This window comes from Argopecten irradians, chromosome 3 (genome assembly GCF_041381155.1).
Source record: "Argopecten irradians isolate NY chromosome 3, Ai_NY, whole genome shotgun sequence".
NCBI lineage: Eukaryota > Metazoa > Mollusca > Bivalvia > Pectinida > Pectinidae > Argopecten > Argopecten irradians.
Genome location: NC_091136.1, coordinates 47,044,858 through 47,064,474, shown reverse-complemented (window position 1 = coordinate 47,064,474; position 19,617 = coordinate 47,044,858). Strand labels below are relative to the sequence as shown.

Genomic DNA, 19,617 nt, shown 5'->3' with positions numbered 1-19,617 from the left:
TCTACATGCACACTAAATGCTACTGCCTGACTACTTTTCTGTATTTTGTAGGTCAAAGCTGAGAGTTTTCCCTACTACTAAGAATGGACCTGTCCAACCTAATTCTAGCTTCTGACCAGCTTTTTGGGGATACCAGCGCCAACACCCATGTGCCGATTTCAAACTCTCTAGTTTTCAACTTTCTGTCATAAGTTTGTTTCTGAGACTTAGCAGCTATATCTAAATGCTTGTTAGCATACACAAAAGTCTCCTGCATGGTTGTTCGCAACCATTCCACATACTCTAGTGTACACAAATCTGTCTGTGACTCTGCTCTGGAGCCCCACCCACCATGAGATCTAAAGGACAGTCTACTTCTCGACCTAACATCATGAGGTTTGGTGTACAACCGGTACTTTTGTGTTCACTTGCCCTGTAAGCCATTAAAATGAAGGGAAGATGATCATCCCATTCTAGCTTTTCCTCATGTGCATACATTGACAGCATTTGTTTCAGAGTACGATTAAATCTCTCCACCAACCCATTTGAACATGGTCCATATGGGGTTGTACGACTCTTCTTGATGCCTAATAATCTACACACCTCAGAAAACAAATCACTTTCAAACTCACGACCCATATCACTATGAAGTTGTAAAGGACAACCTAATCTGGAAAACACTTCTGTAACTAATTTATCCGCTACTATGAGAGCTTGATGATTCGGAACTGCAAAAGCCTCTTTCCACTTTGTATAATAGTCACCAAATACAATGATGTACTCATTTCCATTTCTACTCCTAGGTAAGGGACCAACAATATCAACAGCTGCACACTGCATGGTACTACGGACCTTAAACTGTCTTAAAGCAGATTTACCACGACCAGGACCTGGTTTACACCTAGCACAGAGGTCACAGGATTTACACCACCTAGCTAATGTATCTGTCATCCCGGGCCAGTAAAATCTACGACCTACACTTTCCACAGTCCTATCACGACCAAAATGCCCTGCAGTGCGATTTGTATGCAAATGCTCAAAGATAGTTTCCCTAATCTCTATAGGAGCTACAAGTTGCATGATAAATTCATTGTCACCAAGTTTCTTTTGACGGTATAGTAGCTCATTTTATATTTTCAGCACATTCCACTGAGCCAACAGACTTTTTAGCATCACTACTAAGGTGACTTATCTCGCCTTCTTCTGGTACAGAGTCTGATTCTTTCCTTAATTCTAAAATGGGACCTATTCCGGGTCTTTAGTCTGCATTTCTAAGATTTCATCCCTAGTCCAAACCGGTAACCAATTACATTGATTTTCAGGTGTCTGAGTTATGGGTCATACTGGTTCTCTAGACTGTTCACAGTCAGTATTACCTGAGATTTCAAAGAGTTGTCTCCTTTGTTCTACATCTGAATGTTCACAATCAGTAACCTCAAAACAATCTGGACAATCTACACGTCCGCACTTTCTGGACGGACGCCTTGACAACGCATCAGCATTTCTATGCTTTGTGCCAGCTCGGTATTGAATTTCATAATCATAAGTTTCGATCACACTTAACCAGCGTGCTAACATGCCTTCTGCATTCTTGAAATTTTTTAACCAGATTAAAGGGGCATGGTCAGTCCTAATCAGAAATTTCCTGCCATATAAATAATGTTGGAATTGGCGCAAAAATGTCACTACAGCCAAAAGTTCACGTTTTGGTGGTACAATAATTTCGTTGGGCTTGGTTAAGAGTTTTGCTTGCATAAGCTATAACTTTCTCCTCACCAGATATTACCTGACTTAACACACTACCTATACCAAATGAGCTTGCATCACAGTCAAGAATAAACAATCCATCATTGTCTGGAAACGCTAGAACAGGTGCCTCTAATAACTTCTGCTTCAGAGTTTTAAATGAGGTCTCACAACTGTCGTCCCATGAAAATTCTACCCTTTTTCTGGTGAGTCTTGTTAAGGAAGATGCTATTTCAGAAAAATTTGGTACAAATTTACGATAATACCCCACCAGACCTAGAAAACTACGGATTTCATTTTTATTTTCGGGTCGTGGCCAACATTCTATGACTTTCGTTTTCTCTGGGTCACAACTAACTCCTTTTTGTGATATTCTGTGTCCCTAGGAAGGTCACTTCGGTGCGAAATAGCACACACTTTTTAGGCTTGAGTTTAAGATTGGCTAACCTGAATTGGGTCAAAACTAGCTTAAGATTGGCTAAGGCGCCATCAAAATCACTACCAAAACAGACAACGTCGTCCAGATAACAAAGACATTTCTTCCATTTAAGTGGACCCCCCCAATACTTTATCCATTAACCTTTCAAATGTGGCGGGAGCATTACATAGCCCGAATGGCATTACATTAAAATGATATAGGCCTAAGTGTGTAGTAAAAAAAGCCGTTTTCTCTCTATCTGCCCTATCCATCTTAATTTGCCAATAACCACTTGCAAGATCCAATGTACTGAACCACTGGGCACCATTTAAACTCTCAAGAAATCTCATCCGTTCTCGGAAGAGGATACGCATCTTTGCGGGTAAGAGTGTTAAGACGACGGAAATCAACACAAAACCGACAGGACCCATCTTTCTTTGTGACTAGACACACAGGGGAAGACCAACTACTTTCACTTGGCTCTATGATATTCCGCTCTAACATTTTCTCTACTTCCTGTTCTATTAGTTGTTTTTTAGCAGGGGTTACTCTACGGGCTGGTATTTTGACTGGAGCTGCGCTACCAGTGTCTATTTTATGAGTAACATTATTGGTTTGGCCAAAAACTCCTTCCTCATCAACGAACACATCTGTAAACTCTACCAAACATTTCTGAAACTTTTCCCTCTGACTGCTAGTGAGTTTATCAGAGCAGTTTTCTAATAGTGGCTTGAGATGTTCCGGGAATTTCTTCTTATCCAACCCCCTCTTTTCAGAAAGTTCACTTTCTGTCCCTTCCCCAGTGTTATTCATATCAACTTCAACCACAGAGGTCACCGCCTGTATTCTACCCACAACTGTATTTGGTTCCATTGACAAACATCTTTTCCACCCAGATTTACTACAGAAAACTATAATATTAGGGGCACTCGGTTTCACTAAACATTCTGCCCAGCAAAAGACCTTTAATTTCTCTTTGTAGGGTTGGTTCTACAAGTCCTTCATTTAATGACTAAGGGTCGGTCAGTCTGACTCACCAGGAATTTCTCGGAAGCAGAGCAGGAACTTTAACTCTACTTCCCACCCTGATATGGGAACAATCTGTAGGTTTTCAACTTGATCTAACTTAACCTTGCCCTGATTGGTTCTCAAATTTTCGTGACGTCTAACCTGGATAATTGACCATCATACTTGTTCAAAAAGTCTATACCTATTATCCCATCCAATCTTCCTGAACTCTGCTATAACATAAGGTTTGTTGAAAGGATAAATGCCCAACTTAAACTCTATGGCTGCTTGACCCTTTACTGTTAACCTTTTACCACGCGCTGACACAAGATTTACATCAAACCTTGTCAACAGAGCAGAATTAAAACCTAGTTCCCTGAACCTGGCATACGACATAATCGAAACAGGCGATCCGGTATCCACCAAGACATTTAAACCTCCTTCCTGGGCTCTTTAACCTAGCATACAGACAAGTTACTACAGACTGCACACTACCTAATCTAATCACTGATGTACCAGCAGATGTTTCCACATCTTCAGTAACAATTTCCTGTTGCCCTTGCTGTACTGCATTTTCAACACCCCGGGCTGGATTCTTGGGCCCGAACCCAACCCTGCTTAGTTTTCCGACCCCTGTTGAACATTGTTAGACTGTGTATTAGCCAACTTAGCGGACAAAACAGGACAATTTCTCTTAAAATGACCCTCCTGTTTACAGTAGTAACACTGATTAGGGCCTGCAGTCCAAGTTCTTTTTGGAGGAAGATTTGCTAACTTCTCATCTAGCATTTTTGATATGCTCTCCATAGTTATCTCCCCTTTAAATTCAGTACTATTCTTGTCTTTGGACTTTTTATTAGGACCCTTTTCCTGTACGGCTACAGCATAAACTTGATTAGCACCCTCAGTTGGTTTTCTACCTTTATTTCCCACTACTGCTTCATACTCTACAGCAGAGGAGATAGCTTCCTCTAATGTTTGGGGATGACTAAATGTAACCTTTTTACGCGAGGCAAAACAATTCAGGCCAGTCACAAACTGATCTACTACCTGTAACTCCAATGAACTATATGGAACCTCTGGATAAGCTAGCAATGCTAACCTACGTAAACTATAGCCATAGTCCGATGCTGATTCATCTTTCCCTTGTCGTCTATTCCTGAATTCACATCTATAGGCAACACTACGCTCTTTCGGATTAAACCTTTGTGCCAACACATTTCTAATAGCTTGGTAATCACTAAGCTGACCTACAGTAAGGTTACTTAAAAGTTTTTGGGCTACCCCTCTTAAACTCATGCTCAGTTGCTGAGCCTTTTCCGAGCCACTCCAGCCATTCCAGGCTGCCACCTGCTCGAAATGGATTATATAATCCTGCCAATCACTGGATTTACCATCAAAGGGTGTCTGGAAATTTTTCTTTCCTAGAGACTCTGGGTGTTCTATGCCCAATATCTTGTCGTTCACGAGGTCTGACTCTATAATCAGCCCTAGTTGGCAAAGATGTCCTCCGCCTGTTCCTTATCTCTGACAAACCTGTGCCTAACTCTACCCTGGGCATTGGATACCTATACCCTTCCTCTGTATCACCCTCATAACTATCCTCTGTATCAGTTTCTGACACATGGCTCCGACTAAGTCTATTCCCTCCTACTCCAGAATATGAGGCATGATATAATCTAGATCTGCTAGACTTATTCCCGGGGGTTTCACTAACATGAACCTGCCTTGAGAGAGGTGTACTTGAGACGGGGGAATCAAACCTCACACTACGGCTTAAACTATCTTGTTGGAACCTACCATCTGACCTTACTGGAGAAAACTCACTCTCATAGCTCTGAGTGTCAGAAAAAATTACCCACACCATAATGACCTTGGGTGTCCCTGAATGCAGCAAGGTTTCCCTCACACTTAAACTTGACAATCCTAGTTCCCTAAGACCTTCTTTAATCAAATAGTAGTCTTCATCAACTGTTTCTATGTCAGAGTCCATTTTTGCAATAATTTACCAAAATATGGGTATCTTTCCCTCACTAATACGACTAATCCTGGTCACGGCACCAATTTATGTAGTAGGCGGGGTCGGGAGATGAGAGTTTGCCACCCAAATGACTTCGCGTTGTGTAATTTTAAAGTGTACAAATGGTACAAGGCCAAAACCAGAATATAGCAGAAAATCAGTGGCCAACAGTCAACTGTCAAGCGCGCCTTCCGGTTCTTTTCCTCCTGATTAGCCGAAGTGTTAGGAAAGACCCACAAACACACCAAAGTTTAAGTTCCACATATTTAATTATAATGTAATCATGGTGCAACAAAAGTAAATAACCAAATAATATATAACATAGAAAAATCAGTTAACTTAGGTGTAAAGCCAGTAGAAAAATAAATAAATCAGAATAAATATTAACAAAAATAACTAAAGGTAAACAAAACCAAAAATAAAGACTACTGAAGGACTAATTCATGGTTCCTGAGCACTTCCGGCACAATTACTGACTGTGGTGGCTGCTATTAATAGCAGCCTGTCCCTAACATTACGCTTTGATAGACCTACAGTATGTTTATAACTCTAACTGCCTTCGAGACGGGCGAAACTTCCAACCCCCTCCCGTGGAGAAGCTACAATATATAAGCTAAACGCTACATGTTACTGACAAGTTTACTAAAGATTAACCCGAATATACAACTGTAAAAGACTCCCAGCCCTATACTAGACTAGTACTATTAACTAATAAAGTCCTGCCCCGCGCTCGGGTCTCCGAGCGTAATACCAACTACCAGTACTACGTGTAATGATCTAAGCCCCGTCTACATGGTTGAATAGTGGCCTATAACACTCTGTTCTCAAAGTGTCACTAAACTATCACTCCGTTTTCGGAGCGTGCATACAGCTATGTCCCCATCCAGTATCGCTTTGGTCTCAAAGCATCAGTAATAACAGCAGAAAGTCCACTGGAACTCACCAAATCTCCGGCAAGAAAGGCACGGCCTTACACACGTGCGTGACTTTTATACCCCCTGACCCCAGTGAACCTACCCGGAATGAAACCGAAAGTAGCTATAAGACTCAGCGACTGGCTCCACCGCTGAAGCCTCGACCAATCACATTGCGTAACACAACCGACCCCGGCCCACCTCACAAGATGGCCGACATAAACAACCCGAAGCAGACACCTGTCAAACCAGACACGATATCCCTCCGTAAACCCTAGGCTGAACCCCCCAGAGTACGGCTAACCTAGCGACTAAGGGTACGTACACCTAGTAAGAGCCAAAACCACTGCAGGGTCACCTGTCATCTCGCAGACAAACACTAAAACCAGTATTACAGACCAAGTCACACTCGACGACGTACCCGTCTATACCACATATGAATTTGAAAGTGTTTTGCTAAAATGATCGCATATAACAGTGATTTCCGGGCCAGTTCAAAACAGTTGGTCCCCCCCAGAACTTTCATTGAATACGAAGGATTTAAAAAGTTCGACCTCTCTAGGTACAATCTTGGATTTATTGGGAATATACTAAATCATTATGCACATATGTATCTCCATACCATGTGCAATCCCATTCAACACAGCCAATTGGATTTAGGTGAAATTCTGAAATGTTGTTGAAACACTATCAAAAAACCAAAAGGAACACGTTTGGATTTTTCTATGATGGCGGCACCCTTATGAAAGATACGTTTCGAATCAACAGTTTTCGTATAGTAACAATAAAATCTTAATGGATATAAAAGTAATACCTAAATAGTTTCTTGATACATTAAATAAAAGATCTGTGTAATTTCATAAGAAATGAATACTCCTTGCTTTTAACTTGCTTTTAACAAAGAAAACATTGAGAGGACATATGCAAAATCGTGAGTCCGCCATCCGTTCGCTTCAGGAGACAAACCATTTGTATTCATTCGGTTCTGCTGGTGCACAGGCTGGTGCGTCGCGTTCGATTTGGGATACAACAGATCCTTATCGTACGGCAGATGGAACGCACGGTAATATATATGGACATACTTGGTCACCATCTCTTCACCGTTAGCTTTTAATGCAGTAAAACCACTATATACACATAAATATATTTTTGTTACTTCGCACATTTTTAATAATCTTTTGAATATGAATGACACTAGAAATTACAAGATTACAAGATGCTCCACCGCTGATAGCTTTTTTCACAATAAAAAACAGGAGCAGACGAATAAGTATTTTTTGTCAGTTACAAGTTACTTACTTTACATCATAACCACCATTGAAAAGTTTTAGCTTCTAATTTTACTTTAAGATAAATATATTAAAAACAAGATTACAGTAAGTGTTGCAAGCAACGTACGTCGCCTGCCGTCAATTACATGTTTCTAATCTATGACCAGTTATTATTGTTTAATTATGCTATCATTGAATGAAGTTGAAACAAATTCTGTCTCAAGTTATCGTCCGTAAACGAACATTTCTGAAACAAATTATTCTAGTAACAGTGACCTTTTGACCCTTAATTCAATCCAAAGCTATGGTTTCTCCTATGCTACCATTGCATGAAGTTTAAACAAATTCCGGTGATGCTCAAGTTATCATTCGGAAATAAGAATCTGTGAAACAATCTATTTTTAGTAACAGTGACCTATGTAGATGACCTTTCGACCACAATTCAATCCCAAGCTATAGTTATTCATATGCTACCATTGTGTGAAATTTGATCAAAATCCGTTGATGTGTTCTCAAGTTATCGTCTGAAAACGAAAATTTTGTGAAACAATCTATTTTTAGAAACAATCACCTCTGTAGTTGATCTTTTGACCCCAAATTCAATCCCAAGCTGTATTGTGTCATATGCTACTATAGTGTGAAATTGGAACAAATTCCGTTGATGTGTTCTCAAGTTATCGTATGAAAACGAAAATCTATTTTTTTGTAACAGTGACCTTTGTAGTTGATCTTTCGCCCCCAAATTCCGTCGCAAGCTGTTTTTTTCTCAAATGCTATCATTGTGTGAAGTTTGATCAAAATACCTTCATATTTTCCTCAAGTTATTATCTGGAAACTCATATTTTGGTAAAATATCTATTTTTAGCAACAGTGACCTTTGTAGTCCACCTTTTGACCCCAAATTTGATCCAAAGCTGTATTTTGTCATAAACTACCATTGTGTGAAGTTTGATCGAAATACGTTCATATCTTCTCAAGTTATTTTCTGGAAACTAATATTTGGGTAAAACATCTATTTTAAGGAACAATGATCTTTGTAGTTGACCTTTTGACTCCAAATTCAATCCTAAGCTGTATTTTCTCATATGCTACCATTGTTTCACCGGTAGGGGACTAATAATTAATTGTATCCCGAAAAAATTCCGTGAAACTATGTCCTCTATGAAATGAGGATATGATTGGGCATGCACCACAAGCAAAATAAATTATATATATGGCATGCACCACAAGCAAAAAAGGATTTGAAAGTATTTCTTTGTGTTATTTAGACAAATATATACACGATTAACGACCAATTATTATTCAAATGATGAATATCGTTTCTGCTCTCTCGGCGGTGGAGCATCTTTAAGGATTTCATACCGAAGATTGATATGTGTCTCATTCTGAAGAATGAATGACTATTTACTCTTATCCTGTTTATTATATTGTATATCTAACATTGATGTCTCAGTGATAGAAAGCAAGGCTAGCGTGACGTCATTGAATTATGGCCGCTACCGTTATGACGTCATTTTATCATTCTGCAAAGCCTTACAATGAATCAGAACCTGCAAAATCCTCGCAAGGGTTTGTTTGTAGCCCCGCGACGTCACTGCTATTCACCAAGACGACAAAAATTCTATTTTTGCTGCCTTATAAGAACTTGAACGTCAATATTTGATTCCCAATAAGGTAAACTGTGTTAGAGTAAAATATCTTCCCGTCCCCATTGGGATTGGTTATGAAGTTATCCTTCAGCCCTGTAAAATTTTCGTAATACTGAACCTTCTAACCTAAAACAAGATTCTAATCACCACATACGGAAATAATGTGGCTTACAGATGCCAACCGAATTCTTGCATTAATGGGAAATGTGTTTTTCATACAGTGGGCAGGGATATCCGCAATTTTTCTGTTGTGAATTTTTCTTTTCCTCCATACTTCACAGGAAGTGGTATTACGTAGGTGTTAGGGAAAAGATTACATACGGTTGATATACAGCTTACACACTCAAGATAATTGCGTGACGTCATCAACACATTCTGAGTAACTGATAACTGGCGGCACAAATTTTCGATGATGTCATCAATAATTACGAGAAAAAATATAAAAGATGTCAAGTAGGCAGGGGATATCTTGATATCTTGATAACGTCCGATTGTCAACATTCGGCAAGCAACGTGCTGACCCACCAGCAAAATATTTGATGAAGGTAGAGGCATTCCTATCTACAATACACATCCATATAAGGTTTTATTGATATGTTGTAAACACTTCTTACATGTATGATTTCAGTGGGATGTATACAGGAAGAAACATGTTTTCATTATTCATCTGTCAATACTGCGTAGGTATACCTGTGTTATCATTGTGGATTTATATATCAATTCCACTTACATATACCTGTTTTAAAATAGTTATCCTGAACACAACGAGTTTTAGTGATATATTACATGTAAATTATACGCACGGTATTAGATTCCCTGAGGTGTTCCAAATGTCCACATAACTAATGTATTTTGAATTTCCTAGGACCGCTTCGGGCAAAGTATTCTGACGTCAAGTGAGATGCTGGAAATGTTAAGCGTACTTTGAAGGTAAATATACAATAAAACTAACAACTACCCTAAAAGTGGCCAATGTATGAAGTCACGCTGATGCTTACTATGTTGTTTAAAATTTATGTAGTCTGCCTGTTAATAAAGATCCCTCAAAGGGACAAATAAAAATGATCTTTAAAGTCAAATGATCGTCATACCCAGGACAAATTGTGTTGAAATTGACCATTCGAGAGCCTTTGAAAATGGTTTTATCAAACAGGTGGTCTTTATACCGAGGTGGTCGCTAAGACAGGTTTGATTATAGACAGGCTAAGTAGTAGATTGATTAGAACCATCTATAGGTTCAAACTATGATCCAATTGTCTATTCGATATTCGGACCGCATGATTCAAATTGTTTATCCGTCTTCTGTCGACCAGTTTTTTCATCCGATACGTACAACTTCACAGATATATATAGGATAATTTTAAACCACACATTTCCGTATCATAGTTTTATGCATTTTTGAAAATAAGTTGGAAACTATTGGTCAAGAATATTAACACTCCAAACTGCGGTAGATTGCTTTCATGTTAAATACCTTATGTTTATCATTGACCCTGTAATGTGATTATTTGCATTGCCTTCCTTTACTTAATACAATGCGTGATATTGATCTTTGACTTAAAGGCAATTAATTAATAAAACTTGTTTGTGATTTATCAGTATATGTTACGACACATTTTGTTATGATATATTTAGTTAAGATGTTTTGGGCTATATTAGGGGTTTAGGTCTCAGCCCCCTCCATCAATCTAGTGATACGTTTTGATCAAAAGATATGACAAATTACACATCCACAGAATGACCAATTATTAGTCAAGATGCATACGAAGTTTTCATTAACTAAGTTTCATTTGCACTAAAATGATTTACAGAGATGCAAAATGTCACTAGATTGAAAGCGGGATGAAGCCTTTACGGTAAAATAATGTTGGATTGCTGATATTATAGTATTTCTTGTATTATGTCTATTGATGTCTTTTATAACGTATTCTGAAGCTACAGGTAACTTTATCTAATACTTACTAGATGTTTTCCCTCAGCAATGTTATAACGTGTTCTGAAGCTACAGGTAACTTTATCTAATACTTACTAGATGTTTTCCCTAAGCAATGTTATAACGTGTTCTGAAGCTACAGGTAACTATATCTAATACTTACTAGATGTTTTCCCTAAGCAATGTTATAACGTGTTCTGAAGCTACAGGTAACTTTATCTAATACTTACTAGATGTTTTCCCTAAGCAATGTTATAACGTGTTCTGAAGCTACAGGTAACTTTATCTAATACTTACTAGATGTTTTCCCTAAGAAATGTTATAACGTGTTCTGAAGCTACAGGTAACTTTATCTAATACTTATTAAATGGTTTCCCTCAGCAATGTGTTAATGTGTTATGAAGCTACAGGTAACTTTATCTAATACTTACTAGATTTTTTCTATCAGCAATTTTATAAAACGAGGTGTGATGTTCTGGTTGATATTGATAGGTTTGTTGTTTTATTGATAGCAACAAGATTGGACGTTACCTTGACCGATAAAAGTTACTAGTACTTCAGATTATTATAAAAGATATTTAAATCACCTGTATAAACATGTCCCTTATAATTGGTCTGTGTACGGTGCATTGGTTATTTAAAGCGTTAATAACTTAATGCAGTTATTGGTTGCGATCAATTCCATGCTGTGGTAATTGTTCCTTTACAATAAAGGAAAATCTATTTTGCTATTTAGTTGTAGAAATGGATCTTTAAAGAAAATAGAGATTATAGAATTAGTGGTTATTTTAGATCCCGTATATACACCTGTTCCTTGCTAAGTATTGACCATTGGACGGTGCATTGGTATTTCCGTGCAACTTCATACAATTCCACTACATAGAAGGTATTGAATTGTTATGTATCAATGGAAATTGCTCTGTTAATTAAGACCCGTTCTGATCGAATAGAGTTCGTGACATTCCCAACATGCTATCCTGTCAATAATAAGTTAATGTCAATTGTGAAAATTTTATAAATGTTGTGTCAGAATTAGATCTCTAATGTGGAGGGTATATATTCTGTTTTTCTCCCGTGGTCATTAGCGTTCAGGATGAAATATATAAAGGCATAATCAGTCAGTGTATTTCTACCACACGAATACTGTATTTTCTAAACCATTGTCTGTTAGAACTACATATGACTTTAATGTAAATATATCGAAATTGGGATTAACTGTTATGATGGTTTACAACGTGTAAATAACTTAATGGCTGGACACAATCAATCTTGAAACTGATAATGCAGGGTAAAATTCAGTATTTTAGATTGTAAAAAATATAAATTCCTTGTTAATTTAACTTATTTTCAATCTCGATTGAAGCTTTGCAACTTGTGTTGTCAACAACATGTGTATATAAGGTTGTTATTTACTAGTATGCGTTTGACGTGATAATAAAATATTTTGAATTTTTAACTTGTATCTGTTATGACTAGGTTAACGGCTACAAAAACTTGACGCAAATTAGATAATGTTTTGTCAATGATAACCCATTTCCTTTATCTTTTATCGCCCGTGTTAAACAAAGTATCGTTGTTACTCTATTCATACAATCACTCATTGCATGCATATCGACAATATATACATAACATCTACTATTTCATAATCATCGACATAATACAAATAACACCAACGATGCGTATCCTTTATATTAGAATGTAACTCAGATCTAGACGCATATCCTTTCTTTTATTTTAAAAACTTACGATGAACTTTATTTTGACTTTGTTAAGTGATTCATAAGCAGCATTTTAGTCTTTAAAATATTTGCTAAGTGCCTGTCTTATTTACGTCGGATTTCAGATACAATATTTTGATATAAAGGAACACAGGAACAGCTAACTAACTGTGAAGGTAACGATATAGCAGATACTAACATTTATTGTCTGAGTAACAGATGGACGATGGTATTAGGACCGATGTGGATGATGGGGGTAAAGTTTTCAACATTTTACCACTAGTTCCCCACCTCATCAGAGTCACGAGGTCGAAACCAACGACAGGCAGTTGCCATGCACTGACTGTAGGTTGGTGGAGTTTCTCTATATACTCCAGTTTTCTCCATATCATTAACCTGATACGTCCTACTGTTCTGGTTGTAATAAATGTCATTGTTTTAATATATCATGTGACTTAAAACTAAATAAATAAACTACAATAATCTTCGAATGAATTGGATTAATTTATATCACAAAAAGTAACTACAAATGCGTTCTTTAATAAATGATGGTACAAAACGTAGCTTCTAATAATGCTTTCTTGTAAAACATCAATCCACCAAAAATGGAAAAGAAATGGGAAAATAGTTCTCTCACAAAATCGAGGAGATTGTTCTTTTGACAAAAACATGCATTCGATCAAAACTACGCGTTGCCCGACTTAGCCGTCATATGCACCGCCTCCTGTATGGTGTAACTACAGTTAACACAGTCCTATTGTCGTCTGATTAAAAGCTAGCAAACTAACCGTTCTATAATATTAGTCAGCTTACTAAGTTGTTGATTGTGTTAGAATTTCAGCATCTCGTTCAATTGATAAACCTTACTTCAAGCATGTCATAGCTTCAACGTCAATGTAAAGGAAAGAAAGGAAAAGAATGTCGGCGGACTAAATAAATGATAAACCACAGGTTTACGACGCGCAAAAAAAAACTAAACTAAAAATACTAAAAGGTTGTTTACTTAGCCCTCTATCCTATTTCCAGAAAATGGGGTAATTAATTTTAAAATGCTCTGAACACCACAAATATCATCCAATCTGAATATTGTTTTAGCTTACATTGAAGACAATTCCTTACTGGTTACTATGGTATATGATATGATGGGATCATGGGCGAATATTAATTCATATCGAAAGGTGATCTCGGCCATTTTTGTCTGTCGTGTCCGATTTGATACAAGTTCTCTGATTGACTCCTAGAAGCGAATGGACCAATCAGAGAGCTTGTATCAAATCGAAGGCGACAGACAAAAAATGGCCTTCAATATAAGCTAAAAAATATTCAAATCGGATGATTTTTGTGGTGTTCAGAACATTTTAAAATTAGTTACCCCATTTTCTGGAAATGGGATACAGGGCTAAGTAAACAACCTTTCAGTATTTTTAGGGTTTTTTTTTCTTTTTTTTTGCGCGCGCGTCGTAAACCTGTGGATAAACGGATTGTTCCTTGCAGCGTTTTTGTTCTAATTTATGAACTCAAAACCAAATAATTTTAAGACCCACTGAAATCTTCCATTTATTAATTTACGCCGTAACATACCTTATTAATGATAATCTGATTAATCCCTACATATTTTTCGCAATTACTTTTAAAATAAAAACCAAATGATTTTTTCTTCCTTTTATTTAACTCGCTGACAGCATATCATGTAAATGCCTGCATTACCCTTACGCAAAAAGTAGAAAAAAAACTACAATAGTTTCGTCAAAAATCAAAGTGTGTACTTATCATTATCGTGTTATAAAATAACAAAGTTTAATAAATATGTGATAAGTAGTAAATACATGCCATGGAATGAACACTGGATATATGTGTATCAATGATTGTATGTCACTATCGGCTATAGATAACCGTATTTTTGTTATCACTGGTCATAATTCTGAACTCATCGGGTTGGGGTGATCTTGTTTCCCATGAACTCTTCAGGTCACGGGGACACCTGAGTCTAAATACGTTTTTATGTTGGACAGAATTACTACAATGCACAACAATTTTGACGGGGAAAAGCTGTGAATACTTAACCTAATATGGACTGATACTCCAATGGGAACTTTAAATAGTAATGTCATATTTTTTCTGTATATTCCATGTACCATAAACCAACTTACTTTCGCATACGATTTGTTTTCGTGAATGTCGCAATTAAAGAGAATTGAAGAATGTTTATATCTTCACGAATTAATGGCTTCCTAATTTCTATTCAAACGTTGTACCTTGCAAATTCCAAATGAAACGAGAGTAAATCTTCCAAAACTTGCTTTGAAAGGGGCAATATAAATGTACGTAGCTGGTTATAGCAAAGTAAATAATGTAATATTGTCTTACAGTAAAATAAAACACACAATCTTGTAAATGTTAAAATCGACTGGTGATAAAAGTTTAAAATGATTACGTTTTGTATTTCGGCAAACCCACACCGTTAACTAACTAATTGTATAGGCGAGGGGCGGAAGAAATCGCGGACACCAACATGATATCTTGTAAAAAGAGGAAATAAAGAATAACCATCATCTATATATTCATTTTATGTACGAGCCTCATTCAGAATATATAAAACATATAAGAATTTCTCAACATACCACAACCCATAATGTAGAGATGTTATCTAACTATGGGCCTGTTATCAGTGGGTGCCTCACAGTAAGACAATGACCTCCATGTTTAGCCATTTATAAATACTGGATATTAATTAGCTTGAGTGTACTTACTGTTAAGAGACAATAAATACCCCACATACGCTAGTATAAATACATCATTAATAAAAATTTTATTATTATGAATGATAAAATCGTCTGTTTGATTATACATCACTGAACTTATTATTTTATCTAAAAACCTTTGTCAGGTGTACTTAAATCTATTGTATACATACTCATGCTCAAAGATTTGTCACAATGATATATTTCCTGTGCATATCTCTGCATTCAAACAATGAAGCGAGCTAACCTCGGAGTTTAAAGTGAGACAGTTTGTATCGAGTTTGAAAATTTGGCACAACTTCATGGTTCGCAATATTTCGTTATATACCTTGGAATCTTGCAGCAGTTGTTTAACTGATCTAAAGCACGCTCTCAAATAATGTAAATGCTATATTATTTGATAACATGTAAACTGTAATTGAGAAATTCGATTGCATCGTATGGCAATGAAATATGTTTAGATCAATTCAAACAACAATTGATACTTCATATTATCTTATGATCCGGTGACCAGGTTTGCTGCACACCACTTTACAGTTAAGACATTTTGTTGTCGATCTTACCAGTCACGATGTCTCCATTAAAGCTGGCGGGTTTTCCAAATTTTAAAAATAATCATCCATCTAGATATTCTGCATGTTAGAACACGTGTTTTCTCTTCTTCACTGACACCTCCATATCAACTAAACTTGGTGATGCTGATATGATAGTCCGACATCTAGTAGTAGACAAGTAACTAATTATCTACTTATAACTGTTTTGTGACTTATTATAAAGACTAATGATATTTTATGGTATGCAATACTCTATCAAAAGAATATGTTTATTTGGCCGCTCAAATTAAACTTACCTGGGCATGTGCAATCACAATTTTCATTTATTTCCCTCGATCGCGTGAGTTATTTTTCGACGATAAACCAATGATTCAGAAATGTTTTGTTTTGATAATATTATCAACCTGATTGAATATACCGATATCATAACCAAATATAAAATTAATTTAAAATGCAGAAATCTATCAACAGATTTGTAAGAAGGCTACGATAATGTTTAACGAGAAGGAGAGAGTCAGGTGATCCAGATGGAAAAGCGGTCCTTGTGACATCAATAGTGTTTATTTAAATTAAAATCGAAAATGAGAATCAGGTGGTGAGCATGAAGTAAAAAATATAGTGAGAAGCTTTGAGAAGTCTAATGTCATGTCGCCAATATTGTGTATTTTCTCAATGAATTTCTAATTTTCGTCACATATCAGGACCTTCGTGATGTCGTACAAACATTATTGCTAAGCCATGTACATTAATTAGATTAGACAAGTGTAGTTACCTTTAAATCGGTTCACAGATTAAAGAGGAGTTACATTAGTTAGCGACAGGCAATGACAGCCAGAAAATATACGTGAACTTTGGTTACATTAATAAGGGTCATAATTCTGAACTCATCGGGCTAGGGGGATGATGTTGTATCCCATGAACTCTTCAGGTTGTGGGGACACCTGAGTCTAAATACGTTTATATGGTGGATAGAATTACTACATCACACAACTTTGATGGGAAAAACTGTTAATACTAAACCTTATATGGAGGTAAGAGTATATCGCTGACACTAACGTATTGTTGTAAATACAGATAATTCCTCAATCTCACCCTCTTACGTACAGTATTGTTTGACTCTCTCCATTGAGACAATATTGTTTAAACTTCATTTGTATTATCTAATCCCAGGGGTTGGATGAGAGGGACTACATTAAGTAAATTATTTGAAAATGTTTTAAAACAAAACAGGACAATCATAGGATGGCGAGAAATAGATCTGATATGTTATGGAGATAAGCCGAAAACTGTATACAATATGTGGGAGAGAGAACTGTATCGAGGCCCGCCAAGGCCGAGATCTGGTCTCTCTCCCACATATTGTACAGATTGGAGAATCAGGTGGTGAGCATGAAGTAAAAAATATAGTGAGAAGCTTTGAGAAGTCTAATGTCATGTCGCCAATATTGTGTATTTTCTCAATGAATTTCTAATTTTCGTCACATATCAGGAACTTCGTTATGTCGTACAAACATTATTGCTAAGCCATGTACATTAATTATATTAGACAAGTGTAGTTACCTTTAAATCGGTTCACACGGTTGAAACAATCTATTTTTAGTAACAGTGACTATGTAGATGACCTTTTGACCACAATTCAATCCCAAGCTATAGTTATTCATATTCATTTTCATTGTGTGGAATTTGATCAAAAATCCTTTGGTGTTTTCTCAAGTTATCGTCTTAAAACGAAAATTTTGTGAACCAATCTATTTTTAGAAACAATCACCTTTGTAGTTGACCTTTTGACCCCAACTTTAATCCCAAGCTGTATTTTGTCATATGCTACTATAGTGTAAAATTCGAACAATTTCCGTTGATGTGTTCTCAAGTTATCGTCTGAAAACGAAAATTTTGTGAAACAATCTATTTTTAGTAACAGCGACCTTTGTAGTTGACCTTTTGACCCCAAATTCAATCTTAATCTGTATTTTGTCATATGCTACCATAGTGTGAAGCTTGATTAAAATGCATTGATGTTTTCTCAAGTCTGGTAACTATTTTTTGTGAAATAATTTATTTTTTGTAACAGTGACCTTGTAGTTGTCCTTTTGACCCCAAATTCCATCGCAAGCTGTATTTTCTCAAATGCTATCATTGTGTGAAGTTTGATCAAAATACCTTCATATTTTTCTCAAGTTATTGTCTGGAAACTAATATTTAGGTAAAATATCTATTTTTAACAACAGTTATATTTGTAGTCGACCTTTTGACCCCAAATTAGATCCAAAGCTGTATTTTGTCATAAGCTACCATTGTGTGAAGTTTGATCAAAATACGTCATGTCTTCTCAAGTTATTTTCTGGAAAATAATGTTTTGCTTAAACATCTATTTTTAGTAGAAGTGACCTTTGTAGTTGACCTTTTGACTCCAAATTCAATCCCAAGTTGTATTTTCTCATATGCTACCATTGTGTGAAGTTTTAACAAATCCCGTTGATTTGTTCTTAACTTATCATTCGGAAACTAAAATTTGTGAAACAATCTATTTTAGTAACAGTGGCCTTTGTAGATGACCTTTTGACCCCAATTCATTTCCAAGCTGTATTTTCCCAATACAGATGTAGCTACCATTGTTTCACCGGTAGGGGACTAATAATTAATTGCATCCCGAAAAAATCCGTGACACTATGTCCTCTATAAAATGAAGATATGATTGGGCATGTACCACGGGCAAAAAAAAAAAGATTTTAAATTATTAAACGATTAAAGACCAATTATTATTCAAATGATGAATATCGTTTCTGCTCTCTCGGCGGTGGAGCATCTTTAAGGGTTTCATCCCGAAGATCGATATGTGTCTCATTCTGAAGAATGAATGACTATTTACTTTTATCCTGTTTATTATATTGTATATCTAACATTGATGTCTCAGTGAGAGAAAGCAATGCTGGCGTGACGTCATTGAATTATGGCCGCTACCGTTATGACGTCATTTTATTAATCCGCAAAGCCTTACAATGAATCAGAACCTGCAAAATCCTCGCAAGGGTTTGTTTGTAGCCCCGCGACGTCACTGGTATTCACCAAGACGACAAAATTATATTTTTACTGCCTTATAAGAACTTGAACGTCAATATTTGATTCACAATGTGGTAAACTGTGTTAGAGAAAAATATCAACCCGTCCCCATTGGGATTGGTTATGAAGTTATCCTTCAGCCCTGTAAAATATTCGTAATACCGAACCTACTAACCTAAAACAAGATTCTAATAACCACATACGGAAATAATGTCGCTTAATGATGCCAACAGAATTCTTGCATTAATGGGAGACGTTTTTTTCATACAGTGAGCAGGGATATCCGCAATTTTTCTGTTGTGAAATTTTCTTTTCGTCCATACTTCACGGGAAGTGATATTACATAGGTGTTAGGGAAAAATTACATACGGTTGATATTCTCTAACACACTCAAGATAATTGCGTGACGTCATCAACACATTCTGAGTAACTGATAACTGGCGGCAAACATTTTCGATGATGTCATCAATAATTACGAGAAAAAAATAAAAAATGTCAAGTAGGCAGGGGATATCTTGATAACGTTTGATTGTCAACATTCGGCAAGCAACGTGCTGACCCACCAACAAAATATTTGATAAAGGTAGAAGCATTCCTATCTACAAT

General features: G+C 36.5%; 1 protein-coding gene across 14 annotated transcripts in view; it reads left to right on the top strand.

Annotated features, from left to right (window-relative positions):
• Positions 1-19,617, top strand: part of LOC138318836 (nuclear receptor corepressor 2-like) — a 166,388-nt gene that overhangs the window by 110,892 nt on the left and 35,879 nt on the right. For 9 of the 14 annotated variants that reach the window (XM_069261567.1, XM_069261564.1, XM_069261563.1 and 6 more), the window contains one exon: positions 9,871-9,935. The exons of 2 other annotated variants lie outside the window; for them this stretch is intronic. The gene's annotated coding sequence lies outside the window, so the exon portion shown is untranslated. Of the gene's footprint in view, positions 1-5,490; positions 6,403-9,519; positions 9,686-9,870; positions 9,936-12,781; positions 13,144-19,617 lie in introns of those variants that run through there. 3 more of the 14 variants (XR_011207924.1, XM_069261572.1, XM_069261573.1) reach the window with 3 other exon arrangements.